General features: G+C 37.9%; 1 protein-coding gene across 5 annotated transcripts in view; it reads left to right on the top strand.

The window, feature by feature from the left end:
* The window catches only part of LOC117394802 (disks large-associated protein 1-like), a 244,271-nt gene that overhangs the window by 61,581 nt on the left and 155,230 nt on the right, over positions 1-27,460 (top strand). For all 5 annotated transcript variants that reach the window (XM_033993395.3, XM_033993393.3, XM_059015273.1 and 2 more), the window contains exon 2: positions 24,328-24,414. The gene's annotated coding sequence lies outside the window, so the exon portion shown is untranslated. The remainder of the gene's footprint in view (positions 1-24,327; positions 24,415-27,460) is intronic.

Raw genomic sequence — 27,460 nt, 5'->3', positions numbered from 1 at the left:
AACTATCACACAAACAAAATGAACAGCAGCGGCTCTAACAGTAATTATGAATACGAGAATTAATTTTAACACAATGGTTATTAACACAGCACCAAAACACACGTTGAAAAATGCAGCAGCAGCTTTAGATTACCCTCGTGATGACAAGTCAGTTTGAATAAACCATTTGAATTTGAGATTTAGAAAAGTCAGTTTCATCTGCTGTCTGTCCAATACTTCCGTGGGCTCCAGTGGGAATGATGGTCCTATCCTACTTTTTTGTTGTTGCTGTTGAAAGTAATTTATCTGGAAATGTTGTGGTTAAAAACAGTATAATTTTGTCATATTGTGACACATGGCAATAAAAAAATCAAGTAATAACATACCATACACACTACAGTCGTTTCAATGATAGATAATAATGACCCATCGCTTCTAAATATAGCACAATATTTTAGTTTTCAATTAAGTTCAAAACTGCAAAGTTCACAAGCAGCACAGAGCAACCCTCTCCATAGAGGCAGAATCAACAGACACCTCGATGGAGAGTGAGCTCTACACTAATGTGACGTGCATTTTTACAGAGGGAAATCAGAGAATCAGCTGCACGACAGATGCAAATATGTTTATGTTAATGCTTTGCAGGAATGCTCTCAAAATGGTATTGGAGTCTCGATTTGAGGTTGATATTTATGATAATAACTTGCAAAAGTTAGTAAACTGAATGCAAAGGTTGTTGCCAGTTATTGCGAAAAATGCGTGCATTTTAGCCTTAGAGGGAACGCTGCTCACAACTGGCACTTTTCTCCAGTGGCAGTCAGTGACTAAAATATTGATCAATGAAAGAAGAGACGTTGCACTACTTCTTGATGTATTACCGAACCTTACTGCCCCAAGGACCTGTGAGTTCTAAAACAAGTCATTTGGTACTTGCCACTCATCTTTGTTTCTACAAGAGAAGACAATCATTGCCATTATTGTTTCTGGATGGTTTCCAAAATTCTAGCACTGCTTCATTTTGCCAAAATAATTAAACAAAAATACCCAGACACAGAGGCTATTAATAGTCATTTTACACGTTTGGCTTGACTAAGAAGAACTATATGTTTTGAATGGTTTCATGTTGGGGATGCATACCAAGTGAACTGCTTATTCACTGCTGTAAGTCATGTTGCTGCTTGCATATTTGGGCAGTGACATCTTTGTTCGTCTTCTTGGCAGTCAGTCACGTTGCTGATACATTTTAGAGGTCTTCCGTAATGTCAATGTTCCAGTTTCTGAGCATATCATTATATTTAGTAGCTGTTGAAATATTGTAATGCCCTCGTGAACAATGTTATTTTGTTAAATGTATTTACAAGTTTTATTTTAAATTTCCATGGGGGATGTTTGGTTACTGGTGAAAATTCAGGAAAACTGTAGTATCTCTGGATGCACCAAACATAATTATTCCAGTGGTCATTGGTTAATAACAGTACTTGCCAGAATTATCTGCTGAATAAACAACTCTGAAAACTAAGTGATATATATTTTTACAGCAGTAAACCTGTTTTTAAATATGGCTCCTTTCAGATATTTGACAATAGTGTCAACGCCAAACCAGAGCCTCCCTCTTTGGTAATGGAGTGGTTTTGTAAGTGGATGGCTTATGATAGTTCTATAAGAAGTGAAGTGTTTCTGCAAGGAAGAGATAGATGGTGAGTAAATCCTTTTAATTCTCCGCTGATAGCCTAACTACCTTGGCTGTGAATTAGGTAGCGAGGGGATTAGGGAGCTGCTAGACTGGAGAACCAGACAGGAACTATCACATCTTTCAGAAACACTGAATCTGTGGGATTAGTATGTAACATTTTATTCAATGTTTTTAAATTGAATTGATTTAAAACATTTTTTTTAATGAATTCTGACATTTAATACAAATGTTGCATAAGATTCTGAATTCTAAAATGAGAAGAAATACGGTACTACCCATTTGCGTGTGAAAAAATATGAGTTACAAGAAAAATGTATTAACTCTGTTTGGGTTGATTTGGAGTACAAAAACTCTGTTGCTTTTGTAACTTCCTTAGAATCCTATAGCAACTAGGCAACCGCTCCACATTTGATAACATTACAAAAAAAAGTCAGGGCACTGGTCTACAATGTTTTGCCAACACATCTACAATATTTGAATTTATTGCCAATTTACAGTAGATACTGTACAATGTTGGCCAACAAGAGTATGCCAGTTTTGATAGTGCTGGTTTGTGAAACATCTATCAACCAGGAGCTGGGCAGTCATTTCACATTTTGCAACTGTATTAGAAGATTGATTTACTACTTACCTGGACTGGAATCAAGCCAGAGATGTAGGAGGGAAAGGCTTTGTATGTGTTAGCCAACCTACTGACCCCTTTGGTTTGTACACCGTAATAGTCCATATTATCTTCCCTAATCCTTTCTTGAGCACAACCATCTGCAGAACTGTGACAAAGTTTTGATAGCCAAGAAAGCTAATAATTATGTCTGAACAACAGGCACCTTACCAGTTGTTGTTTTTTTTTTGTTTTGTTTTTTAATCTGCTGATTTGTGTCTGATGTTAGTTAATGGAAATAATAATGAATGCTGGGTATAGTACATCTTCAAAATGTAGCAATACATTAATAGCAATAAAACAAGCACTGATGAGGATGTTTGTTGAGCTGTTAAAGTACAGTAGTGGGAGTGCATAGTTCATTCTGTGTTAATGCTCACAGTTAGGCTACGATTTTCAAAATGATGAAGCCTTAAACATGAGATTATCCAGGTTCCTTGTTTCACGTTAAGGACAGTTCTTCTTATTGAATGCCCATGTGCAGGTTTCTAAAGAAAGAGGTAATGGAAAGCCATTAATTATGCTAATTATAAATCCCATATTGCAATCAAATGCTCTTCTCCTGCATATTTATTTTGATAACTGGTATAGTACAGTAAAAAATATTTTGATCCTGTCACACATACTCTGAATCAGAAACACTTGTACATATTAATAGATACAGGCTTAATGACACACCTAGGGTGGAATAATAAAACCAGCAAAAAGAATGAACTAATTTTGCTTCATAAAGTAAAATGAAACCTGGTGAATAATGTTACATTAACATATTGAATTACACAGCACTTTGTAGTTTTCCATACACAAAAAACTGACAAAAATTGAAAAACGTGACATTTAGAAATCTAACATTAAATACTGTACTACTATTATGGCTTCCAGTAGACTTTTGCGATATCATTTTGTAGTTTCTTTGATTACATGATGTTAAATAAAATATCTAAATGATTATATTCATGAAGATTTTTCTTTTTATTTATCTCTCAATCCTAAAATTCTAGGTGATGCAATTTCAGTTTCAATAAAGATGTAGCTTTCATTATGTGTGATGATAGCTACATCTTTATTGAAACTGAAATTTATGATACGTCACATCCAATTAAAAAGGGAAAACACGTGAAATGTTGCATAACAGTGACATAAGCAAGTGTCATCTAAACTTTACATGGTCATGCTACAGGCTCTGAGCCAAATGTTGTGAGAACATGCTAAAAGTTTAAAGTTATTTAAAAAAAAACACACACACAGTTGACTCAATTTATTTGCAAACTGGATAATTGCATAAATCACATAGCATGCAGCTGGTCCCGTTTTTTAGTGCATCATTTTTAATTTTCAATAAATGCATAATTCGCCTAATTGCATGAAGCTGCACAGTCCCGAAGTCCATTGTACATTGCATTTTAATTCGGATAACTGCATAATGCGAACAACGTTCGAGTGTTAAAAAAAAAAAAAAAAAGAATGTTTGAACAATAGCAGTGATGTAGAGCGCATAGCAACGCCATGACAGCGGGAAAAGACGGCAAGAAAGACACACAAAATGGCAAAGCCAATCTGTAAGACTCTTGAGTGTCAGCACATTGTCAGCCTTCATGTCAGTTTTATGAAATGTTCTTTTTACAGTTGTTTATCCAATCAATCGGCTGAATACTGTGCATATTTACATATTTATTTATTTATTTATTTATTTATTGCTCTGTTGTACTCACAAGATCTATAGTAAGGTACTGTGCACATCTGTTTAACTTTTATAATTCTGTACTGTATTACAATAACTAGTTTATGCTGGCTGCACACACATAGGGGCCATGCCCCCGTGCCCCTGCTGCTATGCTGTCTCTGCCTGCGTTCAGAGCAATATAATGGCTTTTATTACTTTTTGAAAATGAACGAATATCCGACTTAAATATTTAAATTATGAGCGAATATCCAAACATGAAAACAGAACTGGCAGAAGGCACAGGTGTCGTTGTCCATCAAATCAACAGTACGAAGGTCACTCTTGAAATCAGGATGTGTACCTCTGTTCGTCCCAGCAGAAAGCTGTCATCGTGACCAGCATGATAATCAAAGCACCAGCCACGCTTAGCTGTATGCTGACTGAAAATAATTTATTACAGTAAAGAGAAAGTGTATTTTAATTACTCAGGATGTTTACATTGGAGAGCTCCTTTTTTTATTTCCCTAAAAGATTTACACGGGACATATCCTCAGGGATGAATTTTTCTTACACCCTGGTGGTAGAAAAAAAAAAAAAACATCAATTTGGTTGCATTCACTCAAGCACGAAATAATAAAATACTTAAAATGAAAAGTGTGCGTGCAATGAAGAAAAAAACCAGACTTTCTGAGATTAAAGCGTTACAGGACATTGCATATTTTATAATAAACTAATTGATTACTTTTCTTCCTTCTGATTTCTGTTTTTTTTATTTGTATAATTTATTAAAATGTATCCACAATACACAACTGCAGTTTCCCTATGCTGGAGAAACAATTATCTTTATCTAGGTAGCATGCATATTCCCTGTGCAAGAGAATTATTTTTCATTACTTGGTTAAAATGCGCTTTCCAATTACCTGGGAAAAAAAAAAATCTTGTCCTTGCAAAGTTTCCCTTTTATTATTAAAAAGGGAAAAAAGCAGTTACATGTTTTAAGAGATATCAACTGAAATTATATATACAATACAATTTCATATTTGTTTCTGGTGATCCAAGAGCCTTTAATTTACATACTTCTAAGTACTTCAGACTATGGGCCAGTTCATCAAGGTCTTTACTCCAAGGTGCAAATTCACCTTTTTTATAACATACAATATTTAGAATCATATTTTCTCTTAAGTATGCGTCTTCGCCAGTATAAAATGGCATGTTTCCTTTTTCTCCAAGCACTTTCCCTGCGTACACTGACAGTTACACGACATACAGAATTCCAGTTATTATGTTTGCTGTATCCTTTTCCTTTTCCTCTCAAATTTGTTTACAGTTTAATAATAGAACCTATGCATTTAAATATACATTATTCATATTTTCAACTGACAACGGAGTGCGACCGATAACATACACAGTGTATGCACCTGCAAATGCTTTTGTAAGCACAAAGTAATGCTTTCAACAAAGCTTTGACAAAAGGGATTACACAGAAAGTGTGTTACTGTGCTTCTGCAAACAGTGACACAAGGTCACATTGGCTCAGTGGCAATTAACATCAATGGTGTCTGTAACGAAAAGCAAAAATAGATGTGACTGCTGGCAGGCTGAATCAACGACTTTAAAATACTGTAGTCGCTTAAGTTATTAATATATATATATATATATATATATATATATATATATATATATATATATATATATATATATAGGGACTGGGAACATTTTCTGCTGATTTATCACTTTATTTATAAAATAAAAAAGAAAACATCAAAATATTATGCAGATAATATTCTTATTTTATGGTCCAGCAATTTGCATCATTAAATCAGCTGGAAACCAATAAAACTAGCACTGACTGATTTAAAAGAAGTACTGCAAAGGGCAATAATTTGTAAGAGAGTTAACTACAATGAAATATGCTGCAAATGAAATTATATTTAATTGAATGGAATTACACAATCACTCCAGATTAGGGTGTAGCTGATTATTCACAATAGGGTTATGATTCTCTATGAATAATAAGTGTGGGATGGCATACCATTTGAGTACTGATTCGAGTAGTAAAACCAAACTAAATTGTATCCGAGTTCATGTTGTATGTAGGGCTGGATGATAATGAATTTTTCAATTGTTGAGCATCACCTAAAAATGATCACGATAACACCATGTTTTAACACCTATTAAATTAGACTTTCTCCCATGTTGGTGGTTTTGTCTTTCACAAATGTTTTTTGCTTGTTGGCTTTTTAAAACTAAGCCATGTCTCTTCGACATTGAGGGGGGACAGGGAGGACTGAATTAAAATTTTCTGATGGCCATTTAAATTTATAAATGAATATACAGCTTATTTTTGAGCCCAGTTATGTGGCTTCTAACACCCCCCCCCCCAGTTGTCTGCAGGAGGAGAAAGGAAGCAATGGAGCTGATCCTTGTTATCTCTAGGTGACTGTCTGAAACACGCTTAACTGACGATAAAAAAAAAAAATGGAGTACAGTAATTAATCAAGAACAAATCAATTGTCTTATTTCATGACAATCGATAATTGTTTCATACATAATTAAAAGGGTATTCCTGCCACTTAACATGTAACATTGTTTAGAGGTTAACAGAACAGAGTAATCCAATCAAGAAATTATTATCACGCACACTAATAAATCTGTTACAACAGTGTGGTCAAAACTGGCATATGGGACTGCCTGTCTGTATTTGAATAACAAGTCAGGATGGCACTGATTCAATGTATGTAAAGTGTATAAATTGTTCTGGAAGCATATGTGATGATTCTTCAATGAATACCAGCTCTTATTGCTTCAGGAAGTCAAGGGGAAAATCTGCAGCAAGGTCTGTTTCATGAGTTGCTTATGTTGTCGTGAGAGATGCTGTGATCCTCTCGATGGACAATACACGTCACCAGACTGCAAAGTTCCACTTTGGAGAACAGGGTTACAGCTTGGAAGTATATTAAGTCACATTTACTACAATCACAAACTACAATACATGTTTCTCCATCATAGTTTACTAATAAAAAGTGTATCAGACAATCTTATAAAACACTTTTTTTTGTTGTTACTGCAAGCATTAAAATTTTGGATAGAAGACAATGGGGGGAATTCATAAAGTCATAGTTAGATCAGTTCAAGTGGGACCATGAGGATTATTATTTTATTATTTGTTTGTTTATTTAGCAGACGCCTTTATCCAAGGCGACTTACAGAGACTAGGGTGTGTGAACTATGCATCAGCTGCAGAGTCACTTACAACTACATCTCACCTGAAAGACGGAGCACAAGGAGGTTAAGTGACTTGCTCAGGGTCACACAATGAGTCAGTGGCTGAGGTGGGATTTGAATCAGGGACCTCCTGGTTACAAGCCCTTTTCTTTAACCACTAGACCACACAACCTCCTTGGTTGGATGGTTCGATCTCCAGTTTTATAAGACTTCCATATGTGCTCTCAGTTTCTCAACTTCCATTCAATATACTAACTTGTTTTTAATATTATGTATGCTGATAAGTATTTTATAAACTGCAGTAAATGCCACCTTTCCGCTGCTTTTCTATTTGAGAGACTTGATTCTTTTAACATGTCCTAATAGATCAGAACATTTTGTACTGGGATTAAATTACTGGTAATGTTCATCCTAGATCGGTCATCCATCACTATACAATTCTAACATTTAGATAATGAAATGCTAAAAAGACACCAAAAAGAAAACCATTTAAGAAATATTTAAATAGGATGTTATTATCATGGTCTTGGTCCATTGTTCATTGTAGGTATTAATGGTTTTGCTGGCACACACCATATTTAACAGAGAGGATTGGAGAGTTCAAACTGTGCACAGTAAAATCCTCCATCACCATCAGTTTTAATTTGGGATCAAATAAAGGTCTGAGACATCCTGTGTTTTATGTTAAACCACTTTTTGTGTGCAGTTCCTTTGGAACGTTTGGATTTGGGTTATACAACTCAATTTCAAATGTATGCTTTCAGTTTTGAAATCCCTGTCAGTTCCCTTTCAAGTACGAAATATAACCATTATCTAATGAGTGTTTACCTCCTAAAGATCCCGAAACCTGAATATTCTATACCAAAGCTGCTCAGCCGAGCCTGTGATGCAGTCATGCCTCCCCGAGGGTATAAAAGACTACTGAAGACAAGCACGGCAGATGCCCTTCCTGCCTGGGGCCAACTCACGCCAAGGAGGCACTGATTTAACCACAGTTTCTGTGAGTTTTGAGCATCTTTCTTCAAGCGCACGCTAGAGAAACGTCTCCCGCAGCTCTACAGAAGACTCTGCGTCCCTCACTCCTGCACAGCACTCTTCCCCAACACCCTCTGGTAGAGAGGTGGCTGCATCCTTACCTCAGGGCTCTGTGCCAAGGGAGATTGGACGACGAACCCGGGAAAGTAGCCCACACAGTGGTGAACCTCATTTGGGAGAGCAGAGGTAGACCTCTTTGCCTCCGAGGAATCAACCCATTGTCCCCTCTGGTTCTCCATAATAGGAGGCGGGGGATCCGCTGGCGGTAGATACCTTGGCACACCAAGTGGCTGTGGCAACTGTTTTATATGCCTTCCCACTGCTTGCCTTGCTCCACTGTGTCTGGAGAAAATCAGGCAGGACCAGGCCAAGGTGCTCATAGTAGCCCCTTATTGACCCAGAAGACTCATGCAGCTCCTGAGCGGCCAGCCATAAAGACTGCCTAAGCTCCGCGACCTGCTCAGTCAGGCACAGGAGACCTTATTCATCCTGACCCCCCCCCCCCCGCCCCCCCCCCTCCCGGCTTGCCATGTCAAATTCGGCTTGCCATGTCAAATTCACTCGGTCTCCCCAGGAGCTCAAGCTTCCTGCAGGTCAGTTTTTGAAAGGGGCTCGGCGTCTTCGGTCACCTTTGAAGGACATTGTTCTTTGCTGGAGATTAAACATGGTGCTCAATGCACTCATGAAGTCTCCACTTGAGCCCATGCATTTAGCTAAGCTGAAATATTTAGCGCTGTTTGTTTGCTATCACCTCTGCAAAGCGGGTGAGCGAGATGCAGGCATTTTCAATTGCAAAAGCCTGCTTAATTTTTGCAGAAGCCAGGACAAATGTTACGGTCCGTACCAATCCTGCTTTCTTTTGCCAAAGACTGTCTTCCATCCACCTCCTTTCCAGTCTGACAGGGAGCGACAGCTCCATACACTCTGCCCAGTGCGGGCCCTGGCGTACTACATTGGCAGAGCCCTGGCAGTCCGAACAATTTTTTGTCTGCTATGGTCCCATGGTCAAGCCCTGTCTCCCTCAATTTTCTAGCCCTATCTACAATCTTTCCCTTGCGACGGCTTGGGTATACTCACCTGTTACCTTAACCCTGGTTCCCTGAAATAAAAATGTAACCATTTACCTTCAAGGTCACTGTGTCTATGATTGCAGCAGGCTTGAAGAAGAAAATACGCTGACATCTGTGCGCAGTCCTTTATACCCTCGGGGCAGGCATGTCTGCATCACAGGTTCGGCTGAGCAGCTTTGTTATATCTTTTTTTCCACGAATTGTATGAGTTTTTTTTTTTATTCCCCTATGATTTGTGTGCATTGCTTAAAGGGCATTGTAGTTTTTCATACATCGAATATCACTTTCCAAAGTTTTTGGAAAATGTGTCTTTGTGCATTTCTGAGGTTGCATATTAGCTTTATATTGAAACATTTTTGCACGCAAGCAATTCTCCATCACAATAAATACCTAAAATGCGCTCAAATAATAGAGTACGTCTAGATTTATTGTCTTTCTGATTGATCTAACCATACGTGGCTAATCACATTATGCTTTACTTTGTATTGTACGCAAGCAACAACCCCCCCCCCCCCAATATCACAATAATCCCCAAAATAACTAGTAAATAAATAATACATTATTATTTTTTATTTGTTTGTTTATTTAACGAGGAGATTTATGCTGATCAAGACCACCCACCAGTGCTGCACTTGTGCCCTGATTCTTTCAAGAGGATAACGCACCCATGCTCAGTTAATGATGGATAACATCTCTCGAGGCACCTAAATAAAATCATCTTGCAAATTTGCACTCTGGTCCAAGTGGTCTCCACTTCAACTGTATACATTAAATCACCTCCCCATCACAGACATCCCATATAATTTAATAATAAATAATAAATATTGCGAAACAAGAATTCAGATGACACATTTAGACTTAAGATTGATAAAAAGCATTCTAAATAAACATTAAAACAATGTATGGTCACTTTCTTCGAACTTTTCACAAGGATCCAAATCAATATTTAAACTGAACTTAACTATCTCCTGGATGCCAACATGTTTGAATGAATCAATTCTCTGCACTGCTTTTTCCTTTACTTAGTCGTTTTAATAGAAAAAACGGGATGTATGTTCTTTCACAGAGTCTTGGATTATTATTTGTTTTTTAATTAAGCGCCCTCTTATCATACTAAATTCCTTTGGTTTGCTTTTCTGTGTGATAAGCCACTCTCAAGATAATTAGAGGTAACTGCTGAACACTTTCTGGTTTTAACCCCACCCACCTCCAGTGACGTAATCAGAGTATTGAGTGTTCGTACGGGTATTAGTTTCAGATTATGAATACAATTAATGAATTCTCTGCACACTTCTTGTTAGCGCGGCAGGGGCCTACCAACCGTCTCGAAGAATAAATTTGCAACTGCACACGTTCTCACATTCTAGATCCATTGTTTGGAGAAAAAATTACAAAGCTCTATAAATATACAATAGGCTCATGTATGAAGAGGTCTGTTTGAACGCAGCAGTCCTTAAATAAACAAGTTTGTTTTCTGTTGAGCATATCTAAAAGCTTTGGGGTAAAATCAACTGTTTAACTGATATGCTTCCTTTAAAATCTAATTTCTATGATTGTATTAACTGCTCATTTGCTTTGTGTGCAGTTTAAGCGAAAAGAAGAACAATATATTTTAACACCAGTTAATATGCCTTATTAAAATTCATTGTTAAGGGGCGTTCACATCAGACGCGGCACAGCACAAGCAATGGTTTTCAATGAAGGCGGTTACACGCAACTATTTTCAACTTTTGCCTCGTCGTGACGTAACCTACCAACAGCCAATCAGGGGAAAGTAGGAGGTTCCTTTGCGAGGAAGAAATAAAAAAATAAAATGGAGGAAAAGCTGCTCCCTTTAAGATTTCCCGGCGTTGTATATAATTAATAGTTACCGAGATATTAATAAAAAATATGTAAAATGGTGGTCTGTGGGTGTACAAATGGGATTACCCGCTAAAGACCCGCTGTCTTTATTTATTTATTTATTTATTTATTTAAACAATGCTGTGCTGCCATGCCACTTCACCTGGAGCAGCCGATGGTATTCGCCGTACTGTTTTCTTTTCTTCAGGATGTCATGTACCCACAATGATCTTATATACTTTTTTTTTCTTTCTCCGGTAGAGCAGAGCGATCGCAATTTTTTTGTTTGTTTGCTATATATATATTAAAAGCAACTTGGGGGGGGTCGGGTAGTTCGGGGTGATTGTGGTGCTACATCACCCCGAACTACCAGACCCTCATCTCTCCCTACACCCCCACTCGACCTCTCCGCTCCGCCTGCACTAGAAGACTGGCTCTACCTCCGCTACGCTCCCCTGCCTCCAGAGCCCGCTCCTTCTCCACCCTTGCTCCGCAGTGGTGGAATGCCCTTCCTACAGATGTCAGGACTGCCCAGTCCCTGACCACATTCCGGCACCTCCTTAAGACTCACCTCTTCAAACAGCACCTGTAGAACTCCTCTGTTGTATCCTTGGACACTATCACCCTTCATTTAAATATGCTTTATTTTGCTCTTATCTGCCCCCTATTTTACTGCATTTAATCCTGTACCTCAGATTATTGTAATCTGCCAAGTGTTTAATCTGTAGTATTTTGTACTTAATCATATCCTGATGTAACTATCACTATTTAATCATATCCTGATGTAACTTTCACTATTATCTGCTGTATTATTGAATTGTGGTTTGTCACACTTGAGAATTATTGTTTTTATTGTATGACTTATATTGTAACACTTGAATGTATTTGTATTTGCTTGCGATTGTCAGTCGCCCTGGATAAGGGCGTCTGCTAAGAAATAAATAATAATAATAATAAAATAATAATACATAACGTAAGCATTTTTTTGTTTTGATAAATTAACTGCAGACAGACTTTTAAAAGATAAAGCAAAACGTTTTATTTGGTGTACATATATTTTAACAGTTTTTAACAAAATTAATACAAAAGGAGGGGGGGGGGGGATTGTGGTGGTGTGGGGGTTACAATTAGGTTTTATAAATAAATTATTTATAATGTTTCGCTCCTCAGTTTTGTCTTTTGTCAGTGTCTTCAGTTCTGTCAAAAGAGCTTTATTTTCCCGCTGGCATTTACTGTTTGTTGCTCGGTAACCAAAAGCGACTGTACCTGCAGCCGTGACGTAACAATGGACCGCCCACTGACTTTACCCTGCCGCGTTTGGTGTGAACAGTACTGCAGCGCGGCGCATAAGCAGGTGGCATGTGCGCCACGTCTGGTGTGAATGCCCCTTTATGGATGTGTTTTCCCATGTTTTTCAATATTAGTCTGTTTAGACAGCTGTTAATTGTATTTGGAAGCATATATGACAAAAGTCTAGCAGCTACCCTTTCAGTTACTGTGTGATTATGAGGACCCTCTGAATGTGCCTGCACTGGTTTTAAATGCTTTGATAATTATGTTGAGTGCCATGCTTTAAATGTGAAAACTGTATTAGTACAAACTTACTTTGTTTTTTTATTTCCAAAGAGCAACAGTTCTGATTATAAAACAAGGTATTGCCATGGCACATACAGCAAAATTAATATTCCTTTGATTTAAATTCATATTCATTTCCTCAGGTTGCAGTGTGACATCAAAGCCATTGACTTTTCATTAGATCTAATCTTTGATGACAGTCAACAAAGCCACAATTTCTACTGATTTCAGTGTTGAAAAAAAAAAAAAGTATAGAGTGACGGGAGTGGTTCATCTATAAAAATGAAATTATTCAAAAAAATAAATGAGATTGGTTGTTTTAATACGATTTTCAAAAAAGATTTGAACCAAACCTGTACTAGCTTCACTAGGCATTGTTTTTAAGATGAGTATTTTTTCCCCATTTTATATATTTTCCCACAGCAGGGCTTTTCAAACACTATTACTGTGAAGCAACACCTACAGGGGGGTGAGGAAACTGAAGCAGCTGTGAGTTCACACAGCACTCACTGCTGTGAAGTTGCGATTTTCAGAACTTGGGGGCACAGTGCAGAATCAGAAATGTAGGTTCTGTGACCTGGGCGAAAAAAAAATGTCACTACTCTTTCACAAGACCTGGCTTTGAACCCTGCTTAGGGCACAAGTGTAGCCATCACTGCAAATAACCAGAAAAACAGGAGTTGCAGTTTTGAGGGAATGTGATTGTAGTACAAGTTCATGGTCCAGTACTTCTTGGAGAAATTTGATACCAAACTCTGATTAACTCAAGATTACATTGTACTGTACTAGGACTGATGGTTTCAAGTGACATGGCAGGTTTGGTGGTCTCAGTAGACAATATTTCACATCACAAAACCACTGCATAATTTGGTACAGTACCACTGACTGGGGTTCAGATATTGAATGGGCAAGGAGACTGAGAACAACTCCATAAGACAAGCTTGAGGAATGTTCTCTGGACCATGTGGGAAAGCTGATGGTGCCTCTGCTCTCCTGTCGTTAGCACCAAGTCAAGTTAATCGGAGGCCTTAATGATGAGTTCCATTGGGTGGGATTTTTTTTCTGTCACCATACAATGTGTAAGAATGTGGCATTTCAGCCCATTGAATTGAATGGAAAGACAAGGGCGGTACGCAAATGGCAAACCACATGATTCAGACGAACATCTTACCATTCAGCAAGCTCTGTAGTCAAGATGTAAGTACGTGTCTTATGCTGATGTCAGTTGTATTAACTCATCAGCCACTAGAAGGAGATCCATTACAAGTGCATATGGAGCCCTGCAATGGAAACACAAACCTGAAACCTAATAACCCTTGTATGCCAAGTGCCGTAAATGGGATTAATACAGTTTACTTAATGGTATAAGCTTTCAAAGAAATTATATATGATTTGTATTGCTCTGTTATAGAATCATTCAGCACATTTAAATGTTGACTTCATTTAAAAAAACAAAAAAACAAAACAAAAAAAAACCTAATGTCATCATCTGTGGCAAGGCAAAAGCCCTGCCGGTATATCAGGAGAGTGATTTTTATTTTTTTTCTATTTTGTGTGTGTTGGCATGTAACTGTAGACAATCACTGATAGGGCCATTCCCTAATTAAGTAATTGAATGCTAATTGGGGAATGGCCACCTGTATATAAAGGAAGAAAAATCCTTTGTTAGGGTGGTGTTTGAGGATAGGGGTAGGGGTAGGCCCAGCCCCAGCCCCAGCCCCAGCCCCAGCCCCAGCCCCAGGCCCAGGCCCAGGCCCAACCTCAGCCTCAGCCTGACCGCTGTAAGTCTTGTATATATTACTTTTTGTTAGATGTTTTTTTGTTTAAAATCTTTATTTTGGCCCTCGTGCCCTATTTGTTTGTCTTAATTAATAAATGTACACAAACAGCACTTTAACTACAGCTTTCTAGTCTTTGAGTCTCATTCATGATGCTGTCCTGTCACATGATCATTGTCCTGTTTTATTGTTTTTGTTTGTTTAGCAGCAGTCTTGTTGTAACAATATCTGCAAAACTTGTCTGCAGCTTTTGTGTCTTCCTGTCTAGTTTCCATCAATACATTATTCATTTGTTAACTGTACAATTTGCATCAGTCTGAAACAGGAGCCATCCCCCTATAGGCAAATCACACAGTTCAGGAAAATAAGCCAGACTCATGGTGTGAGACTTTTCCTTTAACCTGTCTTGATAAATGAGTGCTCTCTTCCCAACAGGTAAAACACAAATTAGTGTCAGCGTATGGCTACAGCTTTAATTTATCCTTGAGGCTTTAGTCAACCAGACATAAGGCTGACAGATGCCAAACTAAAATGAAAATACTCCATTAAAATATATATTTTTTGTTATCCATATTCAACTAGAGAAAAAAAAAAAAAAAACAAACAAACAATGATATTGACCTCAGCTCTAATGTCTGCCATATTGTGATCATGTAACTTTTTTGAAGCTACAGCTGCATAAAGATGTGCACTTTGAGTTATTGTCTCAGTATTTGGTTCACGGTTGTATTCTTTGATTTCCTCATTTTAAGTTGTCCACAAAAAAATTAAATCCACTCTTTTACTGCTGTGCTGCTTGAGCCTCTGGCCATATCAATTGTATTTATTATGTTACAACTAGTAATGATAACTATTAATCACATGTGTATTTTAATAGGTTTAATTTTACTGGAGACAATCGGATTGATTATTAAGAGCACTGCTAAAAATGTGATTGCTGTAATCTAACTGAAAGAGGACGGTGTTTGTGTATTATTTATTATTATTTATTTCTTAGAAGACACCCTTATCCAGGGCGACTTACAATTGTTACAAGATACCACATTATTTTTTACATACAATTACCCATTTATACAGTTGAGTTTTTACTGGAGCAATTTAGGTAAAGTACCTTGCTCAAGGGTACAACAGCAGTGTCCCCCGCTGGGGATTGAACCCACAACCCTTTGGTCAGTAGTCCAGAGCCCTAACCACTACTCCACACTGTGTAGAGAGAAGTTAGCCTTTTCCACCGGCTAATTTCCAGTGTGGACAAAGGGCCATTTGACCAATAAAGATATGGGAATGTGTATTTCTTCATGGGTCGTTTACCATTGCATGTAGCTTCTGATGAATGCCTTATTTTTTGTGACCCATTTTTGTGTTTCAAGCCCAGCTTTGGTGAGAATATGGACAGCAGTAGATCGTATTGAGTGGTTTGTATATCTGCCACTTTGCTTAGCGTCATTGAACCAATGTAATTTATACACGTTTGCTCCAGTGAGGTAGATGTTGTGGGAGGTGCCAAGGATTTAAATAGGAGGCTTGGTGGCCCAGTGGTTAGAGAAAAGGGGCTTGTTACCAGGAGGTTCCCAGTCCCAATCTCAGCTCTGCCACCGAATCACTATGTGTGACCCTGAACAAGTCACTTAACCTCCTTGTGCCAAGTCCCTAGGATGAGATGTAAAACCGAGGTCCTATTGTAAGTGACACTGCAGCAGCAGTTGTGATGTATTGTTCGCCCCCTAGTTTCTGTAAGTCGCTTTGGATAAAAGCAGCTGCTAAATTAAGAATAATAAAATAAAAAGCAGGTTGGTTTTCAGGCATTTTCAATATTGTATTTTTGTAGTGAAAGTACAGGTTCGATTGGATTAAAAATCCTCATACATCATTCTACGATTTCTTGCTTGTTTCAGTGTGGGTGTTATGTTTTTTTTTTTTTTTTCGTTGAGTGTTAGTGTTGCATATCTTTTTCCTGGCTCATCTGCTTTTTATTGGAAACAGTTGTAAAACATGCTTAATATAAAGGGAGGGGTTCATGGAGTCCCCGTTTTCTTCCAGTTTCCTTTTTGTTTACCTGTTGGCAGATTCATATTTAATTATTAATATTTTGTGATGAGGCTTCATCCGTGGTGATGTTGTGAAATCATTAATAATAATAATAATAATAATAATAATAATAATAATAATAATAATAATAATAATAATAATAATAATAATTAAATGGATGGAACGTGTGATTGACCAATCAGTGGGCAGCATAACTGCCTGACAATATAGTGACTCATTCATTATGCAGCAGTTTGCCTTATTAACAAGTTATATTCCAGGATTCCCTCATTAAAGTTCCATTCCAGGGGTTGTTCAGTGAACATTAACCATTGAAGTGCCAAATCCTTTTAACCTTCTTATGATGCAGTCTATTTACTTTCAGGTAGTGTTCTTACAAGCTGTATTGCTCAACTAGGCAGGGCAACACCAGTATGAGTGTTGCAATTTATGCAGATTTGTATTCAAATAAAAGGAGGGTGTGTAGGTTTTCACAATGAGCCGTTTTCACCCGAATACACACCAGTTTGTATCACAGTTTTATATAATAGGCTCTGTAAAGTTAAAAATTGTAATTGTGTTGCTTTACTGCTGAAAGAGCAAGAACTGCAGCTGTGGACTTAAAGCACACTGCCCTTAGGCACCATCAGCAACTCTTTACATGTCTTTCAGATGATTCTGGTTTGTTGCTTGTAGTAGACTACTACTACTAATTTCTCTCACAGGTATTATCTATATCTTCTTTAGCCATGGTATACAGTAGATTATTGATGATTCCTTAACACAAAACGTAACCTCAATAACAGTAACCTAAATTGTTTTTACTTCTTCCTTTTCTACCTAACCATTACTGATTTTACATTGTCAGCTATGCATGTTAATTTAAGAAACAGGTGGGGTTTTAAAAAAACTCAACCTTGTGTTTTTTTTATTTCTCTCTTTACCTCCACAACCTTGTTATTATCCTCAGACAAATGTGGTTTCCTACACCTAATTAGTTGTTCATTCATGTAGAATTTTTCCCGCATTAAGTTAGTGAATAGCTGTATGCATCATCAGTGTTTAAAAGCGTGAAACCTCTTGCTAACCATATGTGAGAAAGGGAATCCTTCCCTTTTAACAAGGGTACAAAACTGTCTAAAATGTAAATTACATATTTTATTTGAAGGGATGCCTTGTGAAAGTGCTCATGTCCAGACTTGTCAAAATGCCTCAAGCGATGACATTACCATACCCCTTTTCCATGGGTCAGCTCGGCCCTGACCCTACCTTATCCTCTTCAGACTCCTCGGTGCAAATGGACGATTGCCGCCCTTCCATTGCCAGCTCTAATCGCAGCCCAAATCACAACCAAGTAAACACACACTCCCCTGCAGCATCTGGAAAGCATAATTTCTACTTCCTACGAAATGGCTCAGCAGAGACCCATCACCACATGCCTCCGTCTACCTCCTGGTGCAGCTCGAGGTTTACCTTGCAAAAGCAACCAACAAACTTGTACTTTAATCACTTCAGCTCCACAAGGCAGTCTGCTAAATGCCTTTTAGTTCCCCCAATGTACAGTTTGTTGCATTTCTTGCAGATAATGCAGTATACTATTCCTTTAGAGATGTATGTTAAAGGTTCATGGATATTGAATGATGATGTAGTGTGCCTGATCTCAGTTTGGGTGTTAATGTATACGGGTGCACAATGAAAACGCAACGGTCTAAGTTTTACATCAGTAGCTCATTGGGCACATACATAATGTTATTTACATTTTAAATACTGAGCAGATAGGTTTGTTGATTGTTTCAGTAATATTGTTCCTTGGGATAACAAAATACTGAGCTCAAGTCATGTGATTTCATAAAAGCAGCAGGTGCTCAGTGTTTGGTATTTGAGTTGAGTTAAAATTGCCAAAATTAGTTGATTTAAGAATCTGTATAAATCGCCATTCGAAAAGACACGATTTAAAGTAATGCAAGAACAGCGAAAGATACAACCATGTCCCGCTTGAGTAATGAAGAGCACCTGGTTGCTATCGGCATGATTTGAAGGCGGCCTGTCTGTGAGATAAGTTGCCTGGAGAATGAGATGTTCTGCTTCAACAATCATTTCACTGACTGTTGTAGCAGATGGCATTTCGAATAAACTGGAGTCTGATCTGCATTTCCTATTTGTACAGGAGAGTAATTGAAACGTTTCCTAAAATTAATAACTTATCGTTGAAAACTTACAAGCTTTTGCTAATAGGCATCTGGCAGTTGCTGGCAAATGGTAGTTCGACATCTTATAGAAAATCCTTTTCTTCTCAAACTTTTGCATCCATTCTCTACTAGCCTTGAAATTCATGATGTTCATTGACATTGCAAGTTTCTTGGATTTTAATATGCACATTTTAGTCGATACAGCATGACAGAAGGCACGTTTCTCCTTTATGTAATTAATGAGTTTATTTTCTAACTCTGGGAATTTTCGACCCCGAAAAGCACATCTACTAGAAGCTGAATAAATAGAGCTGAATAAAGCCACTAACCATAGACCTGTCAGCACCCCATAGAAAAAAAAATCCCAAGTATGACCTGATCCCCTGTGAAAACTACTCCCTCACCTACTGCTCAGTTCATAAAGCCGACTTCACAGATGCTTTTATCTGTACTCGAAAAGTGAGTATAATTGAGATTGTTATTATACAGTTAAATAAACTGTTAATGCAAAAGCTTTATTTTTACAGTTGGTTATTCGTTATCAACATTGAAAATGTCAAACTCCTTAACTTAGGCCTTTGTCAAAATGGTCCTTGAAGGTCCTTGAAATTTGTGTATGAACCCTGTATTTAGGACATATGATTCAGTTAAACAGGGATTCCATGTGGTTTTTGCATTTGTGGTTTTATAAAATTTAATATGTGAATTGGGCATGGATGTAAAAGGTTTGAGAAGTAACATTTCAAAAACTGTTTAATTAGCCTCGTGTGCTTTATCAGGTTGATCCATCTTGTAAAATGACAAGTTGTAAGTTAAGTCAATTCTGAATTTCTTATTCTACAAAGTCAAGTTCAAATTTGCTTCTGAAAGTGGTCCAAAATGGCTCTGAATGCATCCTGTGCCTTCTGCCAGTTCTGTTGTCAATGCAATGCTTGTCTTCTTTCTTTTCCTTAAGGCAGGGGTGGGGAATCCTGGTCCTGGAGGGCCGGTGTCCCCCCTGGCTTTTGTTCCAATTGTGTCCTAAATTATTTAATTGGATCAATTATTAACAATTCTTGTTCTAATTAAGTAATTTAGGGCACAGTTGGAACAAAAGCCAGGAGGGACACCAGCCCTCCAGGAACATGGGTTCCCCACCCCTGCCTTAAGGATATTACCTTCAAGTATTGCTCATCCTTGTTAGACAGCTGTTTGGGTCTTCCAGTCCTGGGTTTGTCAATTACAGATGATATTTCTCTGTACTTGTTGATTATGCTTTGGATGCCACACCTTGAAAATCAAGTGATGCAACCTATTTCACTCAATGTTTTTCCTTCTTTATGCAAGTCAAGGTTGTTATACTAGTAGAAAACACTAGTGGAGGCTTTGAGTAAATTGTTGATGCTCATAAGAGTAGAAAAATGCAACATGCCTAAAACTTTTGCACAGCAATATATGTGTATGTATATGTGTGTGTGTGTGTGTGTATATATATATATATATATATATATATATATATATATATATATATATATATATATATAATCTAAAAAAATATAGTGGTGATGTGTATGTGCCGAACAATAATATGGAGGCTTTAGGACCCGGGTGTTAGCCATGTACACTTCATCGTAGGAAAGGTAACAATCGGTGAATTGAATAATTAATGGGTAAATGATGTAAATGTAAATAATCAATATAAAAGCGGGGAGGGAAATAATGTGGTCTGATTTATCTTTGCAGTGCAACACCCAGCAAATGTTTATTCACATCGTCTATATACCAGTCTATGGGTTAGTTCCCATGATCAGTCAAACTTGGTCCACTTGATCAGATCATCTAAACTAATTAGCTAGATCTTCTGATTTAGTACGTCGCTTAAAGTGGACTAAACCAAATGCTGCAATTGGCCATAAAGGGGGCAGGGGTGGGTCAATAGTCCATCACCCAGCCCCGAACGACTCTGAAAGTTTCAGTTTCACCTCAATTGAGGGTGGTCCCATCAGGACCAGAAGGCGAGATTCTAGACCACATTTATTTGACCTACTTTTACCTTAGAATAGGAGCTTAATTCTGCAGCACACTGCCCAGGATCCACTTTCAAGGGGTCGATGCTGCTTTACCCAGCCTTGGTTGACCTCTGACAGTGTCAATTTCAGTTGAGGGCAGCTCTCTTTTGCCCGAAAGGCAAGATCCTGTGTCGCCTAAATCACTTCCCCAGTCCAAACTGTCAAACATTCACACATTCAGTCCACAAAACCTATGTGAGTGTTGCTTTGCCATTCAGTCTTTTGATAAATATGAAATGTGTGTACAATTAAAAGGGTCTGGACAGAAATAGGACACAAAGATAAAAGCTTTTTCCTGTCACGACACCATACCGATTTGTGGGATGTAAAGTAGGCTTTAAAAGTGCTAAAATCTGTGTAATATATAAATTGTCTTTCCATCAAAGGGAACCATTAGGTTTAGTAAAATTCTGCAATTGATCATTACTGGTAATAGATGATAGTACTGTTACGCAAAACCTTTTTTTTGTATAAAGGAATTTAGGACACTTGAAACACAAGCATTTTTAAATGTCTATGGCCTGTTGTTTTAGTGCATTGTTTGATCATGTGGGTGAATTAAAATACATCTTTTGTATTACTTTATTTATTAAAGAATTGATAAAAATAGCAGGTGAAGCCATTTGGATTGTTTTTTTTTACTGTTTTGTATAATACATTCCAACCAAGTGTGAAATTAAAATTTCTCCCTACAGCAGTTGGGATTAGTTTGGCACTTTGTCTTTTAATCATAAAATGACATTCTGTACTATACCCCTGCTGATATTTCAGACATGCAGGAAATATACCTTATAACATTCCTATAGCTGCACTTTTGAAATGTACAGTATGTATAATTCTTTAATATTTACATAACTAATGTAAACGTACTGGTTTACGGTTATGTCATTAATTCCAAACATATGTGTTGATCTGATCTCTCTGTATTTGTTTCTCTCGCTGTTAGCTTTGTTTTAATATCCGCATTGCCTGCAGGCAGATGGGAACTTGATGTACAGTAACATATGAAAAAATAGAAAAAAAAAATGATAAATTAAGAATAAGGCAGTGATGTCTATTCAAATTTATACAAACAGTTACGGATCTAAAGATGGACTCTGGATTAATAATGAATTATGAAAAGCAAACATCTAACATTGCATCTAAGTCTAGCTATTGTATTTCTGAGGGCCCTATTTTGGATTTAAATGAAGGTGGTGTTTAGATCAGCCACTATTTAAATATATTGAATGTAACCTAGTATATACAGTGCCTTGCAAAAGTATTCAGACCCCTGACCAATTCTCTCATATTACTGAATTACAAATGGTACATTGAAATTTCGTTCTGTTTGATATTTTATTTTAAAACACTGAAACTCAAAATCAGTTATTGTAAGGTGACATTGGTTTTATGTTGGGAAATATTTTTAAGAAAAATAAAAAAACTGAAATATCTTGCTTGCATAAGTATTCAACCCCAGTGCTGTGGAAGCTCCCAGTTTACACCGATGAAAGAAATTGCCCTAACGAGGACACAATTACCTTACCATTGGCCTCCACCTGTGAACCATTAAAGTTGCTGTCACATTTTCTGGATAAAAACCCCACTGTTGAAGGATCATTGGTCAGGCTGTGAATCTGAAGGAAAATGAAGACCAAAGAGCATTCTACAGAAGTTAGAGATAAAGTAATACAAATGCCTAGATTAGGGAAAGGGTACAAACTAATATCCAAGTGTTTGGATATCCCAGTGAGCACAGTTGGATCAATAATCAGGAAGTGGAAGCTGCATCACACCACCCAGGCACTGCCAAGAAAAGGCCGTCCCTCAGAACTCAGCGCTCAAACAAGAAGGAGACTTGTGAGAGAAGCCACAGAGAGGCCAACAATCAGTTTGAAGGAGCTACAGAGATCAGTGGCTGGGAGTGGAGTAATGGTGCACCAGTCAACCATATCAAGAGCTCTGCATAACACTGGCCTGTATTGGAGGGTGGCAAGAAAGAAGCTGTTACTCAAAAAGTACCATCTGAAAGCACGTCTGGAGTTTGTCAGAAAGCATGAGAGTGACCCAGCTGCAATGTGGGAAAAGGTTTTGTGGTCAGATGAGACCAAGATAGAGCTTTTTGGCCAAAACTCAAAGCGCTATGTGTGGCGCAAACCTAACACTGCCCATGCCTCAAGACACGCCATCCCTACAGTGAAGTATGGTGGTGGCAGCATCATGCTGTGGGGATGCTTCTCATCAGCAGGGACTGGGCATCTTGTTAAAATTGAAGGAAGAATGGATGGAGCAAAATGCAGGGAAATACTGAAGACAACCTGCTTCAATCCGCTAAAAAACTGAAGCTTGGGAGGAAATTCACCTTTCAGCAGGACAATGATCCCAAGCACAAGGCCAAAGCAACACTGGAGTGGCACAAGAACAAAAAGGTGAATGTCCTACAGTGGCCCAGTCAAAGTCCTGATCTCAATCCCATTGAGAATCTGTGGCACTATTTGAAAATTGCGGTCCACAAGCATCGTCCAACCAACCTGAACAACCTGGAGCAAATCTGCCAAGAAGAATGGGCCAAAATCACTCTGACACTGTGTGCAAAGCTGGTACATACTTACCCCAAAAGACTTAAAGCTGTTACTGCAGCGAAAGGTGGCTCTACCAAATATTAATGTGTGGGGGTTGAATACTTATGCAAGCAAGTTTTTTTTCAGTTTTTTATTTTTCTTAAAAATATTTCCCAACATAAAACCAATGTCACCTTACAATAATTGATTTTGAGTTTCAGTGTTTTAAAATAAAATATCAAACAGAACGAAATTTCAATGTATCATTTGTAATTCAGTAATATGAGAGAATTGGTCAGGGGTCTGAATACTTTTGCAAGGCACTGTATATAATAGGTTACATTCAATATATTTAAATAGTGGCTGATCTAAACACCACCTACATTTAAATCCAAGGCACTGTATATGTTTTGTGTTTTAAATGCTATATCTTCTTTATTGGGTGACTGTACAACTCCAAGTGCTTAACTTGACTGGTTTTATATTGCACCGTGGAGCACAGAGACAGACATTTTAAAACAAACTCCTACATTCTGACTGAGTCCATTTATGAGTCATTGCAATTGTTCAAATGGACATTTCTCTAAGAGATACATACTCCTGACTGACCATGCTTGAAAGTATATTATTGTATCCATTTATCATATAAAATAAATAGTATGTAGGTCAATATTTCAGTACAAGCTTTTTGGAATAAAAATTCTTAAAAGATTTATACCTATGACTATTTTAAATTATCCATGAGTAAATGTTTCCCTCAAACACACGTCTCACCCTCATTTTTAATGTCCAGTGTTATTTTAATATACCCTCACTTTCTGTGAGTTTGGTTGGTCTGATATTGAGTATTCATCAAATTGAGTATTCTCTATTGTTGGCTTGCTTGCTGGCCTGTGTTGGTTTGCTTCCTGTTTTTTCATGTAATATTGTGATCTTTCAGCAATGTTAACTCCACCTGATTCTATACTGTACCTTATCTGTTTTTTTGTTATTTTCAGGCGAGCACCATTCCTGGGGGGAAATAAATACTCTGAGGGATTTGACTGTCCTGGACCAAAAATGTTTAAATTACAAAACTGAAGTGGGTGAGTAAAAGAGAATCGTTCAGTCAGTTGTTCAGGTAAACTCTGAACCATGTCAGGGAAATAATGCTATTTCCTTTTACCAGACCAAGCCATATAAAAGCTGCGGCAGTTTTTAAAAGTTTGACAGTCTCAGGCCCCCGTAGTCTTTTATAAAAATGGACTATATACCAAATAGGTTTACATCATACCCTGCAGTAAAAACGCTAGAGTGGAGCTGTTCATTTCAAGGATCTTGAGCCATATATGTCTTGTTGAGCTGTACAATATGGCTATTTTGAAGTATCACGTTTAAAGTTTTTAGTTGGAAAAGACTTCAAGGGAAATCTATAGTCTTATGTTGAAGCAAGTACAGTCAATTCAGCAAATTGATGTGTTAAAACATGGAACTTGGTTAATGAGCAAAACACTACTGAAGCGTGTCTTACTTTAGGGGCATCCAAAATTATCAGCATTTTTTGAAAATGTACAGTGGGAGCCTTGGGCACTGAATGTTGTGTTTTTTTTTTTTATTTTGTATTTTTTTTTTTATCAAATATTATGACAATTTCTAAAATAGTCTAAAATAGTCACATGCCTTCCAGAAATAATACTACAGCCATCAAGATACCACTCCATGATATGTTACTTTTGTTTGAGAAAAAATATCCTGTTAGCACAAGGTTTATTTTAGATAGGACTCTGGGGAGTAAATAATTTAAAAGGCAATGGAGAATCAACAAGCTCCAGTCATTTTTCTCAGTGTTTAACATTTTCTTGGGCCTATAAGGTTCCATTCTGGTGAAGTGTGTCTATTAATAAAACATAATAGTATATATTGAGTGATGATTTGAATGGCAAATGGTATTCAGTAACACCATTAATGAAAATACAAATCATTGTTCAATGGTGGAATATTGTGTTTTATTTATTATACTGTATTCCCCCAGTATGCAAATACATTCACAATGCATTCAAATAAATACAACATTACAGTGTCTAAAACCTGTCTGAGATACTGTACAAATAGCAGTGAAATCTTTTAAGTCAGCTATGTCCAGTTAGTAAAGAAAGGCGTTATTAACACATTATTAGTTTTTTTTTTTTTAAATTTATTTATTTCTTAGCAGACGCCCTTATCCAGGGCGACTTACAGTCGTAAGCAAATACATTTCAAGTGATACAATACAAGTAATACAATAAGAGCAAGAAATACAATAACTTTTGTTCAAGTGTGACAAACCACAATTCAATAATACAGCAGATAATAGTGATAGTTACATCAGGATATGATTAAATAGTGATAGTTACATCAGGATATGATTAAATACAAAATACTACAGGTTAAACACTTGGCAGATTACAGTATTCTGAAGTACAGTATTAAATGCAGTAAAATAGGGGGCAGATAAGAGCAAAATAAAGCACATTTAAATGAAGGGTGATAGTGTCCCAGGATACAAACAGAGGAGTTCTACAGGTGCTGTTTGAAGAGGCGAGTCTTAAGGAGGCGCCGGAATGTGGTCAGGGACTGGGCAGTCCTGACCTCTGTAGGAAGGTCATTCCACCACTGCAGAGCAAGGGTGGAGAAGGAGCGGGCTCTGGAGGCAGGGGAGCGTAGCGGAGGTAGAGCCAGTCTTCTAGTGCAGGCGGAGCGGAGAGGTCGAGTGGGGGTGTAGGGAGAGATGAGGGTCTGGAGGTAGCTGGGTGCAGTCTGGTCAAGGCATCTGTAGGCTAGTACAAGAGTCTTGAACTGGATGCGAGCGGTGATTGGGAGCCAGTGGAGCGAGCGGAGTAGTGGAGTAGCGTGGGCGAAGCGAGGCAGAGAGAACACCAGGCGGGCAGCAGAGTTCTGGATGAGCTGGAGCGGACGGGTGGCGGACGCAGGGAGGCCAGCCAGGAGGGAGTTGCAGTAGTCTAGGCGGGAGAGTAACAGGGCCTGGACCAGGAGCTGGGTAGCATAGTTGGTGAGGAAGGATCGGATTCTTCGGATGTTGCTCAGGAAGAATCGGCAAGTGCATGCCAGAGTGGAGATGTGCTGGGAATAAGAGAGGCAGGGGTCCAGGGTGACTCCAAGGTTCTTAGCGGAGCAAGAGGGAGAGAGTGTGGTAGATTCCAGAGGAACAGAGATAGAGAGATCAGTGGAGGGGGAGGAGGAGGGAAAGAAAAGGAGATCAGATTTAGAGAGGTTGAGTTTGAGGTGATGCGAGTGCATCCAGGAGGAAATAGCAGACAGACAGGTAGAGATACGGGAGGAGATGGTGGAGTCAGAGGTGGGGAAGGAGAGGAAAATCTGAGCATCATCAGCATAGAAATGGTATGAGAAACCATAGGATGCGATGAGGGGGCCCATGGAGCGGGTGTAGAGAGAGAACAGGAGAGGACCCAAGACTGACCCTTTAGTTTATTAGATTTTGTTGTGTTTTTTTATTATTATTTTTTTTTTTATTATTATGAATTTGGGAATTTATTTAGTCACATTCTCATCTTCAACAGAATATCTAGAGCATCTAGAAAAATAAATAAATAAATAAATAAAAGGACCAATAAAAGTGGTCAAGTGTGATTGGTAATAATGACTATTGAAAATATGTTCCAAGTATCAGTATTACCTATACAGTTCCTGCAAGTATATTTTTGGCTACAGAAGACAAACATAAATCTTCCCCTGGCAGTCGTGCTATGATTATCTGATGCTAGAAGTGTTGTACATTCATAAAGTTGATAGATGTAGTTCTGTTCTCTGGGGAGATGCTGAGTCAGCCATGTCTGCTTGTGGAACTCCTGTTTGTAATTTTCTTCTGTGCCAGTAGCAACAATTTTATATGGTTCAAAACATTTAATGATATTTCGCCTATAACAGATGTTGTGCTCTTGATTTGTTGAGTTAATAAGTAGAAAGTGTTCATCTGCAGATAATACTAAACTTTTCCGTCTTTAACCAGTGTCAGCAAGACCACTTACTGTACTGTGCAATAAATGGTTAGATTTGATGGCTATAGACAACATTTCCTGCTAGTTGTGTTTCATCCAGGCATGACAATGTGCCAAAACATTAAAAAGACAATTT

Source organism: Acipenser ruthenus, chromosome 3, assembly GCF_902713425.1.
Source record: "Acipenser ruthenus chromosome 3, fAciRut3.2 maternal haplotype, whole genome shotgun sequence".
NCBI lineage: Eukaryota > Metazoa > Chordata > Actinopteri > Acipenseriformes > Acipenseridae > Acipenser > Acipenser ruthenus.
Note: the sequence above shows the minus strand (reverse complement) of the source record. Positions and strands in the feature narration are given on the sequence as shown.